This window comes from Maniola hyperantus, chromosome 27, assembly GCF_902806685.2.
Source record: "Maniola hyperantus chromosome 27, iAphHyp1.2, whole genome shotgun sequence".
In the NCBI taxonomy this organism is placed as follows: domain Eukaryota; kingdom Metazoa; phylum Arthropoda; class Insecta; order Lepidoptera; family Nymphalidae; genus Maniola; species Maniola hyperantus.
The window spans coordinates 2,672,131-2,691,345 of record NC_048562.1 but is presented as its reverse complement, the minus strand read 5'-3'; the positions used below and the strand labels follow the sequence as shown (position 1 = coordinate 2,691,345).

Below are 19,215 nucleotides of genomic sequence, written 5' to 3'. Positions count from 1 at the left end.
ATGTCTGTTATTTCACTTCCTCTGCTGTGATGCAATAGCAATTTACAGTATAAGCATCTATTTTGAGACAAAGCTCAATTAATATTTTAGGCTTTTATAATTACTTTTGTCGCTAGTGCATCCGTAAAGTGAATGAATAATCAAAAAAAAAAAAAAACAAATGAAACCTAACCTGGCATAGGTACTATTTTTAAAAGTACCTAACTGAAGTTGCTAATTATAATATTATTTTCAGATAAGTTATGGCGGGAGATTTTCACGAAAATTTATTTATTGGTTACGCTTATATTTGAATTATTTTTAATTTACAGGTAAATGATTTTTTCGTAGGTATTTTATGCACCTTTATGAGGATTAATTGAAAATTTTCAAAAATGTAGAGATGAAATTATGCAATTATTTAAAAAATTATAACAACGCCATCTATCGATGGATAGCCGAACTAATAATTTTAAATTTTATCGCTTGGCCTCATTTTTGGGACAGTTCTCGTAATTGCGACTCATTATAAATGCAAGAGAATTCCCAGTCATCACAATAAAACAATAATGTAAACATTTATCCGCTAATTCTGCGGAAAATCGATCGAGAAAAAAAATACCGCACTACGCATGCCCTAGTTCCCTTTCTGTGAAAATATCTTCTTTTGTGGACTACGTAGTGGAAAAAATAAGTAGGCCCAGATACATGCCAAACCGCGTGTCATTGAACCCTCTCAAAAAGATGCCAGGTTTGCTCAACTTCAAAGGAATATGAACTTAAAACTGTACTGAAAAACGTAGAAAATACTTCCTACACTTAATTTAAAAGAGAGACCATTTTGAAAAATACAGCACTGCACTTAAGCTCTTTCGTACCTAGAATGCTAGAGTTGCACGCACACAGCTCAACGTTCACACTTTAAAGAATCAAAGACGCGAAGGTAGTGGTTATGTACAAAGAAAGTACGTATGAGCTTTCCCTGTGTTGGGTTACACAACCTCGGACCTCTCTTTCCAACGCGCAAATAAACTACACCCCTCTCGCTCCCCCGTACTGTTATGTAATAACGGTTGTTGTGATTTTGCCGTAACATTTTTCTCTACGGACCGCTATGCCTGTTTCTATGCTAAGATTTTTCATCCGCAATTTAAGATAGCGCTAGAGCACTCTGATTAAAATTTTAATTATTATCGCCGTTACATTACAAAAAACCTCTTAACTTTTTAATCTCAACCTTTATTTTCATCTGTGACAGTTGAAACAAAACTTTTTAAAATTTTAATTTTCATAGACTATGTACAATTTGTTATTTTATTTTTATTTTTTTAATATTATAATGGTTTAAGGGTATAAATACACGTGTGTATTATACCTGTCAAAACGGTGCACCGTCAATTAAATGTGCGAGTACGTGTTCAAACATAACGTGCCCGCGTGTGGGAGAATGCGGTGGTGTGCCTCACGCCTGAATATTTCCTAGTTGTTCCTCCGATGGCCCGCTTGCAACATCTATGTGAGCGGGTCCTTACGGATTCGGCGCGTGTATTCGAAATTTAAAAAAAAAATCGTTGTCTGTGACGTGCAGTGTAGTGACCAGTTCATTAGTGTTGTGAAATACCGATATTTAAATTTGGAATGAAGCTCAAAGGTTTGATTTTAAAAAGAGGTTTTGCACAACTCGACTGGGTAATAGTGATGTAACGTTGCGTTACGACTTATTACGATTGTACCTGATACTTATACTTAAGTATAATATTATGTGTGATGCGAAAGTTTCTTTAACTCCAAATATAATTAGGTTTAATTATACTTTAATTAGCGGAGATGAATTTCGTGCGAATTTCACGCGTATTAATTAACGGTGTTATGCCGTTGGATTGTTATAAACTTGTAACTGTTCTTATTTTAAAAGTTCAATTACTTACAATGGTTTCCGGTAATTTGATAATGCTGCGTTACGAATGGACATGTGATGAAAAGTCTAATCTGAAATTTTTTGAAACACGAATCTTACATTTAAATTTTTGAAACTGATACTTTAAACTATTTCGAAATATACCTACCTACCTACCTATACAAATGCTACATTTTAAAATTTTCAACTAAATACCATTTTGATTTTTTGACAATTTCCCAATTCTACAAAATTCATTCGAAATTTGAAAAACATAATCATTATAATATTATTATTTATTATTTTTCCAAAATTTTCAGGAACTTTTCAGAAAAAATAGGTCATAAAAGTAACGTAGGTACATTTTTTTTTTTAAAAAGAATATTAGCCATGTTAAATGACTAATATTCCCCTTTCCTCTCCAATTAAGCGTCAGGCTTGTGCCAGGAGTAGGTACGACAATAGTGCAACGGGCGGGTTTGAACCGTCGACCTTTCGGTTTTCAGTCCACTCCTATACCGGTTGAGCTATTGTATTATCAAAAACATACTAGGTACATACGTATAATATACTTAAATATATCCAATAAAAGTACAACACACGTATTTTTGTCAATAACTAGCTGCCCTGGCGAACTTCGTACCGCCTATAAGTCGATTCTTTTTCAAGCAAATTTTTTAAATTTTTCTCTCCGTAAGAACCATCCTCGTACCTCAAGGAATATTATAAAAAAGAATTAGCGAAATCGGTTCAGCGGTTTTCGACATTTGCGATGAGCAACACATTTAGTGATTCATTTTTATATTATAGATATAACTTCACTATGTAAAAGAAAAATCGCAAAAGCAAACAAAAATAGCTATAAGGGTACCGTATCTCGGTTTTCCTATTATAGATAAGTGCTGCATATAGCTTTATTACTTAACTTGCAATATATAAGTGTCATTTTTGTATAATATCGCAGAATATATATCATACACACACTGTTTGCCTGGGTTTCGAAACTTAGCAAGTACCTACTTAGAAGTTTGAATAATGTCACAACTTCTGTATTATACTACATAATGTTACAATATAGAGTGTAATCAGAAAAAAACACCATAAAACAGACAGACACACTTTCGTATTGAATATATTACTAGACTTCATCCTCGTGGATTAAGGTTTTTAAAAAACCCGTGGGAACTCTATTATTTTTCGGGACAAGAAGTTTAAGGTAATATTTATTATGTAGGTACAGTACGCGGCAGAAAGTAATGTACTTTTTTTGCACATTTTTTTTAAAGTCCCGTGGGAACTCTTTGACTCTACGGGATCTAAAAGTATGTCCATCTCCGGGATGCAAGCCATATCTGTAGTCTGTACCAAATAGATGTTGACCGCAACTTGGACTACCTACGTGGATTTAGGTTTCCATAAAAAGGAAATCGGTTTCCAGGTAAAAATTCCAAGTGAACTTTGATTTTCCGAGACAAAAAGTAGTGCGTACCCGGGATTTTAGCTATGTCTGTACCAAATTTCGTCAAAGTCATTTAAGCCGTGAAAAGCTAGCAGACAGACAGATTGGCACATTATAGCATTTATAACATTACAAAATCTAAATATATAAAACGAAAAGGTGACTGACTGACTAATTTAAGTATAAGCTAGTACCTATTTAATAGGTATATTATTTACTAAGACTTTCTTTTTGAGAAGCCTCTTGCCTAATTAAATAAAAATCATAAAAAAAGTGAATGCAATTCAATAAAATTTCGTAGAAAAGCTGCTCTGATATTCGAAAAAAACGCTTTGAAAGGAGAAAAAACTAATTACTTTTCAGAGGAAGCTTCTGTTGGAGAACGAAGCTTCGATATAGAATCGATGTTATTATATTATGTATCGATATATTTTATAGACTTAACTATTTTCTAAATATATTAAAGGAAAAGGTAACTAACTGACTGACTGATCTATCAATGCACAGCTCAAACTACTGGACGGATCGGGCTAAAATTTGGCATGCAGATAGCTATTATGACGTAGACATCCGCTAAGAAAGCTTTTTTGAAAATTCAACCCCTAAGGGGGTGAAATAGGATTTGAAATTTGTGTAGTCCACGCGGACGAAGTCGCGAACATAAACTAGTTAATGAATAAGATTCATTAGTCCAATTGTTTGTGATTTTGATCACGGTAACCGCGACAGAATCGAAATTATTCGAAATAAAAAATGTCTAAAATGGTACCTAACTCCCATTACAAGAGTTACGAATAATTTCAGTTTTGAAATTTAAGCTCTGACAAAGTCTACTTTCAACTCTTGAAAGTCATTACTGAAACTTGGTAACTATCTGACATTATCTGATATTATAGAAATTATTTCATATTCGTATCATCCATAACCGAAACCTATGAAATACTTACTCATGTTATCAAGTCCAGTACCAAATACAAAATCTCGTAATATCACTAACAATCCTTTTTTTTTAGTCGTACTAACAATCCTAACATCGGTTATTTCCTCAGCTTCGCCTGGTGTCTAGTGTTATCAGTTCTTCCTTCACCTTTTTACTGCAAGGCACCGTCAAGCTCTGCATCCATATCTACTTAGCCGAAATTCCACGGGTGAACGAAGCAATTTGCTCTTCGTTTCTAATTTGAATCTTGGTAGGGAAAACCCTTCCGGCATCAGTTTTCCCCTCAACTTTTAATATTAAGGTATTTTCAAGTCAAGAGTGAATAGGCATCTTCTAGGCAAGTGCGCTCGATCTTAGGCTGTTAATCACGCGCTAGTCTACAAATTAAAAAAAAATTGTTACATATCGGTTCGAATAATTTTCGAACTGTGAAAATTTCAAATCAATCTAGCGACATTTGCCTGATACGTGAGAAAAAAATAAAAACGAAGCATTGCAAGTTTATATAATAGGAAAGAAAAGAAGAGATATGACAGATCACTGTGTAGGTACTTTAACAATAGCAAAAACTTTTATTTATTTCCCGTTGATAACCACAGAAAGTAACAAAATACAAATTTCACGTCACAAAAAACTTGAAGTTTACATTCAAAAACGTTTAAGAATAGCAATTCTCAATTCAAAAAACACAATAGTTTGGCGTTGTACGGGTTACTGAAAAATGGACGATATCACGTTACGAGGGGAAACTGGTAAGCTATCTATCCCTCTCGGATATATCACAGAAGGTATGGTCGGAAAGAGATGGAGATAGTTGATTGTTAATACCATAAAAGCTGGCCTATTTTCGCAGGCCACGTGTTGAAAAGTCTAGTAATTTCCTTTGGAACTGTTTAATGAAAGAGGGTATGCTTTTTATCATTTTGCCATTGTAAGGGCGTTGCTCCACGGACCGTCGTACCATACGACAAATTGCGGTCACGACTAGCAGTGCTCGTTGGCTTAATTCACAATTTGTACTATCTACACAATACGGTATTTGACAACTAGTCAAATCAGTAACTTTTTATCAAATGTCAAAACGCGCACTTAGTATGCTATATTCTATGAAATACTGGAATGTGACATCACATCATAATGACGTACTTTTTTTAGTTTAATCGATTAATAATTTAAAATGGTTATAACACTTAAAACTGACAAAGGACGTAGATGTTACGTATTTTGGAAGACCCTCTATTTAATAATCACTGAGAAAACAATTATTTTTGGTGTAGTCAAATACCCAATTGTAGATTTTACTAGAAAGCTGTTTAAAGTTCAGATATGACTAGTACAAAAATAGTAAATAATTAGTAACTCTTGATTAAACTGTCTTAAAGTTAAGTACTACTAGCTGATGCCCACGACTTCGTTCGCGTGGATATAGGTTTTAAAAATCCCTTGGTAAATCTTAGATTCTCCAGAGTATAATCTATCTTTATTTCGTCCAGTAGTTTTTACGTGAAAGAGTGACAAACATACACACATACAAACCATCGCCGTTATAATTTCAGTGTGATTTTTGTGTAAAAAAAAACCTTATGGCATTTTATCCAATCGCGCGGCGAACTTCAGAAATACGCCCTTTATGACATAATGTTTGGAGGTGGCAGACATACGCCCGTTACCGTATTTAGTCGTATCAAGTGGTGGTTCGCAGAAAAACGTCCTTTACAACAAAAAAAAAATCGTGTCGAAAAATCACCCTTTACCGCATTGTGTCGTATCGTACGATCATCCATGGAAAGATGCCCTTACAATACTTATTGTAGACTTGCTTTGGCTGGCTGCTTTGCTCGCGCGGGTTTAATCACTCTGCTAAAGCCTTTTGTTCGGGCTTTAATGCTTGGATATAACAAATTGGAAACTGCGAAAAATATAGAGTGGTTAATATTGCAAAGAATTGAAAGAAAATTAAAATCCACCAAAGTTTAGATGTCATAGGTGAATACACGAACAAATGCGGAGTGCGCCTTTATTTTATAGACACTTTTTATCGTAGGGTAGTGGAATCAAGCAAAAAAGCTCCTTAACGCATTTTATGCAGTTGCGCGGCGATCACCAGAAAAACGCCCTTTACGCCTAACTTGTGGAAGTGGCAGAAAAACGGCCGTTATCGTGTTTTATCCAATCCGTGATCCGCAGAAAAGCGTCCCTTACAGCAAATCGTCCGTTACGACATTTGTCGTGTCGTACGATGGTCCGTGGACAAACACCCTTACAGAGGGTTATTGTGGACTAACTTTGGCTGGCTGCTTTGCTCGCGCGGGCTTAATCACTCTGCTAAAGGCTTTTGTTTGGGCTTTAATGCTTGGATATAACAAATTGCGAACTGTAAAATTTACTATAGAGGCTATAGAAATTGCAACGGGATTAAACGTGCAAAAAAATAAAATGTTAATTTCAAAAATGGAAAAGTTATCGTTTTTTTTTCCAGTAAGTATACCAATTTTAACGGTTTGTTAATGTACGTTAAACTAAGTTTAGTTATTTTAGCGTTTAAACTATCGTGAGTGATATCCATTATCAGGCTAACGTCGACTGGATACGTGAGTATAGCCGTAGAAATATACTACTTATATACATATAAGTTTAGTTAGTTAAACAAGGTAAAGTTCAAGACTAAAACCCGAGTACAACTCTTAATAAACACTGTGTTTTTCTGCCACTAGGTTAGGTATTTTATTATTGTATTATACTTATTATATTTATGAACTCGGATTTTTTTCCGCTTTTATTTGAGATCCCACTCAACACAATAGAAAAAAAAGCTTTTGTCACCCGGACCATATTACTTCTGCAGTAATATTTCTGCATTTCCCATTTTCCATACTGTTCTAAAAATTCAGCCCCAAGCTTAAACAATTAAAATCACACAATATACCTAATTTTTACTATGTAAATAAAATTCATTAAAAATCAAAATAATTCATTTAACTAAATAATTTTTAAACGAATACATTTTTATATTTACCTTTTATTAAAGTATCTTATGAGTAACTTATTAAGCGCCATGTACCACAAATAAGTTCTTAAAAATAATATATTTATTTTTCTAATATCTATCTAATAAGATTTAATAATAGTGTTGTCGATTGCATACTTTCTTAATACCGGTAATCCAATAACCGGTAATAAGCAATTATCAAAAATGGGTCAGCGCCATCTAGTGTCAATAATTAACAACTTCAACCCGAAAGTGAAATAGGTCACAAGCACACAATTCGCTCCACATTTTGGACTAGCTCTCGATCGACCCTAATCTGACCTCAGCCTTGCGGTCCAAGTTCACCGGATTTCGAGGTCGTATGAATTTCGCGGTCTTTGACCTACTTTGTTTTTGCGTGCACTCGCAATGTTATTGTGTACTATTAATTGGCTAAGCGGCCATATTTAATTATTTTTATTTCAAATTATTTATAATTTTTATCTAAGTTTTTCTGTATTCGAATAAATTAAACCATTCTAATATTATGCGAAAGTGTATCTGTTTGTCTGATACCTTTGGATAGCCCATCCGTTTAGCTGATTTTGAGGAAATTGGGCGCAAGGATGGTTACGCCTTGGAGACGGACATAGATTTTTGTCCTGGAAAATTAAAGAGTTCCCACGGGATTTTTAAAACACCTAAATCAACGTAGATAAATTCGCGGAAATCATCTATATCTGGAGACAGACATAGAATACCGTCGTCGTACGCGTCACTAGATGCGTTCGATTTTATAATATGCGCTTTAATGTGCAGAATAGGCTGTATGTCTCTCTCTTAACATCACATGACCCGCCTGCTCATTTGTTCGCTATTTCTATTTTAAAAAACCGGCCAAGTGTGAGTCAGGCTCGCACAATGAGGGTTCCGTACTACAGTCGTATTTTTTCGACATTTTGCACGATAATTCAAAAACTATGATGCATAAAAACAAATAAAAATCTGTTTTAGAATGTACAGGTGAAGACCTTTCATATGATACCCCATTTAATATAGTCACTCACTTCGATAGTTGAAAATAGTAATTATTAGTTCATGACCACAATTTAATTTTTTTTATGTGATCTAACCCTAAATTCACGGTTTTCAGATTTTCCCCCAAATGTCAGCTATAAGATCTACCTACCTGCCAAATTTCATGATTCTAGGTCAACGGGAAGTACCCTGTAGGTTTCTTGACAGACAGACAGACAAACAGACAACAAAGTGATCCTATAAGGGTTCCGTTTTTCCTTTTGAGGTACGGAACCCTAAAAAACCGAACCCTAAAGATAAAATAGAAAGTTCAGTCAATTAAAGTCTACGATCTCATATTTTGAGGTATATCATATCTATATCATTTTGCTGTGTTAATGAAGTTGCTTTTTTCGCATACTGTAATCAAGTAATGTAAGTAATATCGGATTTCATATCACTACAGTCATCATTATTTTCAATATGCCTATAATACTTTGCATTCTTTAATAGCAAATGTGTTGACGTAGTCTTGTACAAGTGTTATTCTAATAAAACCTCTAAGTTAGTAAAACTTGTATCTTCATCAACCCATCGTTCGCCCACTACTGAGAACAGCTGCTCGATTACGGCCAAACTGCGATTGCGATTGGCTGGATTTTAGGGTATTCTTGTTACAATAATACATTATAACCAATCACCACTAATAGTTGATGCTAGCTCACTATTGGCTACAATGTATTGTTGCAATAAGAATACCATAAATTCAGCCAATTGCAACGATTTAGATTGTATTGATTGATGCAGTTTTCTCCGCAAATCGAGCAGCAGGTTTCCACTCAAAACGAGGCGTTTCAGTCATAGTCCACCGCTCTGGCCAAATGCAGATTGGAAGACTTCGCACACCTTCAAGAACATTACGGAAAACTTTAAAGCATACAACTTTTTCCCTTCACCGTTAAAGCAAGGAATTTTTAATTGATAATAAGGCACATCACTACAAAGTTAGATAATAGGTATACAAGTTGAAATGGCAATCGTGGTATGAGGCGAGGGACGTCCCGCACACCTACACGTCACCCGCGCTCACCCGCACTGGGTTAGCGCATGGGCTGTGTGGGTGTGCGGGGCGTTCCCACCCCTATTGCCATCTCGCCCTGTCGCGTACTATACATGCCCGGAATCTTACCTCGCACCCTCTGAGTAGGGGCTCACTCTACCACCACCTGCAAAAGTTGTATATAGACGTATTATGAAATAAACTGGTATTATAATATACGCGAGTTCGTGTCTTACTATACATGATACAGCCACAACTAGACGTTGCTGCGTATTGCTGGTTACGCAATATAGCTGCCATATGTAATGCTCAAACAGACGCTTTCACACCGAAATGTAACAACACTGTTATCTAAATATAATAAAATAAAAGGAAAAGGTGACTGATTGACTGACTGACTGATCAATCAACGCACAGCTCAAACTACTGGATGGATCGGGCTGAAATTTGGCATGCAGATAGCTATTATGATGTAGGCATCCGCTAAGAAAGAATTTTTGAAAATTCAACCCCTGAAGGGGTGAAATAGGGATTCGAAATTTGTGTAGTCCACGCGGACGAAGTCGCGAGCATAAGCTAGTCTAAATATATAAAAGGAAAAGCTGACTGACTGACTGAATGATCTATCAACGCAGTTTCCAGATTTCTGTAAAAATGTGTAGTTTTGATGCTACACGGGTGGGATTTACACACAATTCTTTAAACCGTGTAGCTTTTTTAAACAAAGGTTACATTTTCGCGGAAATTCAACAAACCACAGACACATATATTTACAAACTAGCTGATGCCCGCCACTTTACGTTTACGTTTTTCAAAATCTCGTGAGAACTCTTTGATTTTCCGGGATAACACGTAACCTATGTCTTAATCCAGAGTATAATTTATCTCCATTCCAAATTTCAGCCAAATCCGTCCAGTAGTTTTTGCGTGATTGAGTAACAAACATCCAAACTTTCACATTTATAATATTAATATTAGGAATTAAGATAGAGGCAAAAATCTCGGAAGGCCTTAATCATTTTGAGTCACCAATCATTCACAAACATTTTTTCAAAAACATTCGAAATTCGATTTGAAAATGTTTTACAAAAAAAACCAAATTTAATTAGCAAACATAGTTTCGTTTGTGATTGGTTGGTGAATCAAAATGATCAGCGCCCACTGACATTTTTGCTTCTATCGTTTGTATGGGATTACGTAACAGAATGAGCGTGTGAGATTTAGATAAAGAGAGAAGTTAAGACAGTGGGCTTTAATAGTGATGATAAATTAAATCCAATGATTACTAATGAAAGTTATCATTTATCAATTATTTGTCAGGTAAGGCCAAATACTAAGTAATTAAAGATCAAGCAAAGCATCTGCCGTATTATTTCAAAGTAAGAATCCTAATCATCTAAACAGGCTTCTATAATAATTAGAAGCTAACAACCTAGTGTTTACTTTTATCTCAATGTATAAAATAAATAGCACAAGAGGGTAGGTGATAAATACAGAAGTAAAACCAACCAAGTCGAATAATAATTGAATTGTATTGTTCAGCATTGATCTATTTATATTAAAATGAATCTACCACCCGTTTCGCTAAGGTGTTTAGTCATGGAGAAGAAAGGGCAAAGAAACTCCATAACACACATCTTTTAAAACATTAGAACGTTGAGTAAAGTAGTAGGTACATATTTGGTACACAGTTACAACAGGTAACCTATAAAAGGCAAATGATTACATTACATTATAATACAATATAAGAATACTTAACTTCAGTAAGGTCCGCTGTGTTTGCTCTGGCTGTCGATACAAGACTGTCCCCTCTCTGTCGAGGTAGGGTACTTTTATAACACTGCCATCGCAAACAAGGCGGATATCGACTATCACATGATCTTAATATTAATCATTATTTATTTTAGGTTTGTTGACAAAAGGTATGTTGACACGCCCAATTTACAATAATAAAATCAGTGACATTGATGGTCTACGTATTAATAATTTACAATAATAATAAGCGACTTAAATTGTCAGTTTACACAACATTATTATTTCACATAATAGCTATTGCCAACTGTATGTTGACAATAGCTTAATATAATGTCACTCTTAGTATATTGACAATATTTAATTTACAATGAATAATTAGTGACATGTATTGATAATTTATATAATATTATTTTTCATATTTTCATATTCCTAGATACCAAATTAAACAAGAATAAACAATAATAGTTTTACACTATTGTATTGTATGATGACAGTAAGAAACTAGGAACATTGACATTGTATCCGGAAACGGAATAACGATTCTGTTTTAAACATCACAACAAACATTTACTTCAGACTCCCAAGTTTATGATTAGATGAATTTTAGCATAATAATTATGTATCCAATTTTATCGTAATATAACACGGCCATACTGACAAGTACTTCGCTCCCGAAGTACATAGGGAAATACGGAGAGAAAGGAAAAAAATCCTTATGTTTTGTTTTTTTTTTTTTTTTTTTAATACCATTCGGCAATAATAACATTTGTCCCTTTTAGGATTAAAAACTCTTGTCCCGTTTGGGAATCTCAACGTTTGTCTCATTCGGGAATCTCAAAATATTTATTTTTATTATTTATTACCGTTATAAATTTACTATAATATGTATTTATTATTACATTTACCATATTTATTTATTTTATTTTTAATTTATTTACTTTTATTATTATCAATATTTGTTCCATTCGGAAATCTCAAGCTCGTCCCATTCGGGAATCTCGATATTTAGTTCCATTCGGAAATCTCAAGCTCGTCCCATTCGGGAATCTCGATATTTAGTTCCATTCGGAAATCTCAAGCTCGTCCCATTCGGGAATCTCGATATGTGTTCCTTTCGGAAATCTCTCAGTTCGTTCCTTTCGGAAATCGCTCAAGTTTGTTTTTTTTTTTTTTGTTTTTTTTTGTCCCATTGGGAGTCTTAACATTTTGTCCCATTGGGAGTCTTAACATTTTGTCACATAGTGAGTCTTAACATTTTGTCACATAGTGAGTCTTAACATTTTGTCCCATTGGGAGTCTTAACATTTTGTCACAATATAGTGAGTCGTAACATTTTGTCCCATTGAACTTTTTGTCACATGGTGAGTCTTAACATTTTGTCCCATTGGGAGTCTTAACATTTTGCCACATAGTAAGTCTTAACATTTTGTAAATTTTTTTTTTTTTTTTTTTTTTTTTTTTTTTTTCTTTTTTTTTTCTTTTCCCTTTCCTTCCTCTCCGTTCTCCTTCTGTCATTTAGCATAAATTATTAGTATGTTTTATTATAATTCGGCCATCTTGATAAGTACTTCGTTCCCGAAGTACATAGGAAAATAGAAAACTGCAGCCCGTGAAATTAAATCAACTACGGCAACAAAAGCACCGACACAAAAAAAATAAGATTGTGCCATTCGCAAAACAAAATTCAATGATTCAATGTCAATGTTACTGTCATAAAAACTAGGATAGACGTCAGACCGAAATTAGAGTAGAAGAGAATATGTTTTCTTTGTTGATTATGTCTTATAAACAAGTGTAGTGTATGCAAACCAACTCAAAACAAGAATAAATTGATAACACGTAACGTAGGTATTTATAAAATTAAAATGTTCTGATAGCATTACTGAACAGAAAAAACTTGAGCAGGTAATCTGCCTTACGTTGCTAAAAAAAGTAATTTAGTTAAATAATAAAAGTTACTTGAATGGACCATCTCTTTTGTGTTGTTTTAAGAGAAGATAAATGGTAGAGTTATTTTAAGAAGCAAAATAAATAAATAAATATAGTTTATGTTTAAGTTACATAAATCAGAATAAGGTAATTTCTTCAAGTTTCGAGTTGTAAGTACGATGCAATTTCTCAAAAGCAAACCTACTGATTTGATTATTATTATTGTTTCGGTATATCATAACTTTCTAAATGATTTCACATTGTTATATACTTTATCAAAAACCGTTCGGCCAATCTGACCTCTAACTAGACTTATTCTTATCCAAATAAATTATACCACAAACACGTGGTTTAACGTTAAAAGTTGCACAAAGTTCACTTTAAAGCAGCACATAAATACACTTCACTTATCTTTCAAAATTGAAGCGACGTTCTAACCAAAGGTGCCACACGAGCACCAAGTGCCGATGACAAAAGCGCTGCAGGGTGCTTTGGGATCATCGGACACGAACACCACGTGCCGCCGACGACAGGTGGCAGCCTGTCGCTTCGAGGAGAGGCCACATCCACGATTACTGAAAGCATTTGAAAAGTATTAGTATTGCGACAAGAAAAGAATTATCGTATCCCACTTCTGATGTGAGATTTAGATAAAGAGAGAAGTTAAGACAGTGGGCTTTAATAGTGATGATAAATTAAATCCAATGATTACTAATGAAAGTTATCATTTATCAATTATTTGTCAGGTAAGGCCAAATACTAAGTAATTAAAGATCAAGCAAAGCATCTGCCGTATTATTTCAAAGTAAGAATCCTAATCATCTAAACAGGCTTCTATAATAATTAGAAGCTAACAACCTAGTGTTTACTTTTATCTCAATGTATAAAATAAATAGCACAAGAGGGTAGGTGATAAATACAGAAGTAAAACCAACCAAGTCGAATAATAATTGAATTGTATTGTTCAGCATTGATCTATTTATATTAAAATGAATCTACCACCCGTTTCGCTAAGGTGTTTAGTCATGGAGAAGAAAGGGCAAAGAAACTCCATAACACACATCTTTTAAAACATTAGAACGTTGAGTAAAGTAGTAGGTACATATTTGGTACACAGTTACAACAGGTAACCTATAAAAGGCAAATGATTACATTACATTATAATACAATATAAGAATACTTAACTTCAGTAAGGTCCGCTGTGTTTGCTCTGGGCTGTCGATACAAGACTGTCCCCTCTCTGTCGAGGTAGGGTACTTTTATAACACTGCCATCGCAAACAAGGCGGATATCGACTATCACATGATCTTAATATTAATCATTATTTATTTTAGGTTTGTTGACAAAAGGTATGTTGACACGCCCAATTTACAATAATAAAATCAGTGACATTGATGGTCTACGTATTAATAATTTACAATAATAATAAGCGACTTAAATTGTCAGTTTACACAACATTATTATTTCACATAATAGCTATTGCCAACTGTATGTTGACAATAGCTTAATATAATGTCACTCTTAGTATATTGACAATATTTAATTTACAATGAATAATTAGTGACATGTATTGATAATTTATATAATATTATTTTTCATATTTTCATATTCCTAGATACCAAATTAAACAAGAATAAACAATAATAGTTTTACACTATTGTATTGTATGATGACAGTAAGAAACTAGGAACATTGACATTGTATCCGGAAACGGAATAACGATTCTGTTTTAAACATCACAACAAACATTTACTTCAGACTCCCAAGTTTATGATTAGATGAATTTTAGCATAATAATTATGTATCCAATTTTATCGTAATATAACAAGCGCTATATTAACTTATTTCCACGGATAGGGTATAGAACGTATCTACAAAATTTACGAAGAGTGTTATTGCTAGATATAGTTATCTATTAATTAATCAACAAATTACAATCGCATTCTAAGCGATGCAAGTATTTGTAGAGCTGTAAAAAGATTACGAAACTTTGATGCAATATCCATGCGATAATCGCAATTTAAATTTATTAGCTCATGCACTTGTATTACTGGTTTAACTTAAAATGTATTAAAATACGGACGAATCAATAGTTTTTCTTTCATGGTAAGTACAATTTTTTTTATCTTTTTTTTTCGTGATTCCCATGACCTGCAACGCGACCTATGTCAGTGACAGATCAGAGCCGTATTTGAATATATAGTATATACTGTTAATTTCGTTTGTGTCTGCCGTGGGTATGGTTTCCATACTTCAGTGCCCGTTCACCTTTTACTGTGTTTGATTGATTTTCAAATGAGATACAAACTACGTTTTTATAGATCGCACTCATTTTACAGATCATAATAGGTACAGTGTGATAGACGTCTTATTATGTAAAGATAATAGCTTAGAGACGAAATTTAAAAAGATATATAATATGAAGGGTCCTTATTCGAGTGCGCTCTCGACCTTGGAAGTCTGTAAAGAGGGCGCTTTCAAGTAAGAATAATGAAACAACGTTATGAAAAAACGCTATTTATGCCAATATTAATGCATAAATCATGTAAAACTTGTAAGTACTGACCTAAGATTTGAATTTAGAATATTTTTAAATAGGTTCTTAACAGTGACCTTTCAATCGTGTATTTCGAATGTCATGTGGTTGTCCTACGATGAATTAAAATGGGCTAGAACTCAGAGCTGTAAAAGCGAATAAAAAGGAAAAAAGGAAAAAAGGAAAACTGAAAAAATAAATCGCTAAAAATTATCGGTAATTTTTTTTTATTATTATTACCAATGAACATCACTATTTACGTACCCATTTTTGATCTTTCATAAACATATTATTAAATCTCTGTCTAATTAATAAGATAAATATGAATATATTATAGTATAGGAAATTAATAAAAACTACGACTAAGTCATTAATAATATAATTATATACGTCATTGCGTAATTAAGACCTACCTTCAGAGTTATTAAAATAAAATTTTAATCAACAAAAATATACAAAAAAGCGTATGATAGATGACGCTGCCATCTAGCGGGAAGTAGCTAAACTATTCAAATTAAAAAACTTTGTCTGACAAAAATTACTTGACGAAAACATTGGTTGCACGAAAAACAGGACTTTTTAACTAAATTAATAAATATCGCAAAATAGAAGTAGCGCTAGTTTTTAACTCAATGATTTAGATACAAAAAAGTCTATTTTAAGTTTTTAAAGTTTTATTTTCCTACAAGATTGATAGATTGGCTTAGGTACTTACCTATTTCATATTTTCGTAATTTTCTACTGCTTTTAAATCAATTTTCGTAATATAAAAAGCGCAATTATAACTAACAACATCTCATGTCTTATTTAAATTTGATATTTTTTCTGAATTTAAAACAATAATTATTATTGAATATTGCCGACGACAGGGCGTTTTCCGGTTGGCCGAAGGCCAAGCGGGGGTACGGGCCTCGAGGCGTAGCCTCCTTACCCGGGCAGGGCGCGGGGTATTCATGTTACCCCGGTGTTGGTCTTCTAGCCGGCATTTCACCGGCTAGAACAGAATATTGCATAGTTATATTTTTTCTAGTGTCACATCTTGTCAAAAGATGGCGGTGTCGACATCTTCTTCCGTGAGTGACGCATTATGTCATTTTATCACCTTTTTTCTGACGCCCCGCTGTAATCGGTCAATGACTGGTTTTGTATTGTTTTCCTGTTTTATCGGATATGTGCCAATTATCTGTAATTTTTTATTTATTAAAAATGTTACAATAAAACTTAAGCAAGCCTTATCTAAACTGTACAAATCATGTCCGTAAATTACCTACCTATCTACAATAGGGTCTTGGACTATACCTAGTAATAAAATGACGTGATTTGTTTGTATGGCAGTAGTTTATGGGACTAGAATTCATGATTAAAGAGAATAATAATTTAAAAAAACATGATTTTTATTTATTTATAATGACGTCACAATGCTTTAACGACAAATATTTTGCAATATGCAATATGCCCATACATACACTTTCTGCGAAACTTTCAACTCTCTACCTATTACGGTTCATGTAATACAGTCCGCTGACAGACAGGTAGGCTAGGCTTAGTAGTAGCAGAGTGAACTAGAGTGAGGAAACTCTCGGTTTGATCTTAAGGTGATTTGATAGACCCAGCCGCGAAAATTCAAATTTTAGTTAGTTTTTCGAAAATTGTAGAGTAATCATACATCGAAGGCTTATGGTTATGAGTTTTGCGGGCATAACATTTATGCATCTACATGTTTTTCCATAAAACTTTGGTCAACAATACCTACTCATTTACTTCATATATGTGCAAATCTGGGAAAATTCTGAAAATTGTCTTTCAGGAACAAATATGAAGTAAATGAGTATTTTTGACCAAAGTTTTTATGGAAAAACATGTAGATGCATAAATGTTATGCCCGCAAAACTCATTACCATAAGCCTTCGATGTATGATTAGTCTACTATTTTCGAAAAACTAACTAAAATTTGAATTTTGGAATTTAGGTAGATTCTCTCTTATGATACCTACCCCCTAGAAAGAACCTACGTTTTAAATAATAAGAATAATTAAAATTTTCTATAGAAACTTTTCCCCCCTATTTTACCACCCTTAAGGGGGGAATTTTCCAAATTGACCTATGCAGATTGTTATTATTTAAAGCTAATAACCTAAATGACGATTTTCAAGTATCTAACTTCAAAAACTTAGGACTTTCATATAACCTTCCACGCCCCATTTCACCCCCTTAGGGTGGGATGTTCTCGAAACCGTTTCTTAGCTGACATCTACGTTCTAGATTCTAGAAGGAACCTACCTTCCAAATTCCAAGTTTGTAGGCCTTATAGTTCCTGAGATTTCGTGAATAGACAGTGAGTGAGTGAGTGAGTGAGTGAGTGGTATTTCTCTTTTATATATAAAGATTCTATAAGTTATGCCTTCCAAAAAAGGTCGTTAGCCCTAAAGTCTATAATCCTGAATCGACAACGTTGAATCATTGCGCTATCTATCTAGATTTTAGATAAATACAATTTGTGTATTATCTAGGCGAGACGAGACGACCTAGATTTTAGGCATTGAACGATAACGTTTAATGCCTATATCGAATCTGGTCAAGGGTTTCCTTTTATCCATGACTTTCATCATCATCATCATCATCAATAACTAATAGACATCCACTACTGAACATAGGTCTCTTGTAGGGACTTCCACACGCCACGGTCTTACGCCGCCGCCATCCAGCGGCTCCCTGCGACTCGACTGATGTCATCCGTCAACCTAGTGGGGGGTCTTCCAACGTTGCGCTTTCCGGTACGAGGTCGCAATTCCAGCACCTTGGGACCTAAACGAGTCATGACTTTAGCAGTCCATAAAATTGTTTGTTTGTACGTCTTCCTGTTCCGTCATATCTCCTAAACTAAATTTTAAATTTCAATTCATCGTCATACGCTCAGCCCACTGCTGAGCACGGGGCTTCTCTCAGAATGTGAAGTGCTAAGGCCATAGTCCACCACGTTGACCAACACTTCATATATCTTTAAGAGCATTACGATTTCGACGAAAGATACAGAGTTAGCTTGCATCCCGGAATCGGATATGAGCTACCTTGTCCCGGAAAATCAAAGAAAATTCCCACGAAGAATTTTCCCACGGGAAATTTTCCCGTGGGAAAATTCCCACGGGATTTTCATAAACTAAATCCACGCGGACGAAGTCGCGGGCACAGCTAGTTATAAAATCATCATCATCATCATCATCATCAACCAATAGACGTCCACTGCTGGACATAGGTCTCTTGTAGGGACTTCCACACGCCACGATCTTGCGCCGCCTGGATCCAGCGGCTCCCTGCGTCTTCCAACGCTGCATCTTCCGGTGCGAGGTCGCCATTCCAGCACCTTGGGACCCCAACGTCTATCGGTTGTACGAACTATGTGCCCTGCCCATTGCCACTTCAGCTTCGCAACCCGTTGAGCTATGTCGGTTACTCTAGTTCTCCGACGGATCTCCTCATTTCTGATTTGATCACGTAGAGAAACTCCAAGCATAGCTCTCTCCATAGTTATAATATACAAGGTGTGTAATATTATACATGACGTGAACAATAAAGGAATAGGTGTTGTAAAAAAATGTAAGTCATCGATTCGTCATGTACATACAAGCTCGGAAGATAAGAGGGGTTCGTTCACCTCAGTTTGGCAACTGTTTAAAC

General features: G+C 34.5%; 1 protein-coding gene across 10 annotated transcripts in view; it reads left to right on the top strand.

Moving 5' to 3' along the window:
• The window catches only part of Hr3 (Hormone receptor 3), a 167,775-nt gene that overhangs the window by 64,201 nt on the left and 84,359 nt on the right, over nt 1-19,215 (top strand). For 3 of the 10 annotated variants that reach the window (XM_069507911.1, XM_069507909.1, XM_069507905.1), the window contains exon 1: nt 1,421-1,630. The exons of the other annotated variants lie outside the window; for them this stretch is intronic. The gene's annotated coding sequence lies outside the window, so the exon portion shown is untranslated. Of the gene's footprint in view, nt 1-1,420; nt 1,631-19,215 lie in introns of those variants that run through there. 10 annotated transcript variants of the gene reach the window in all.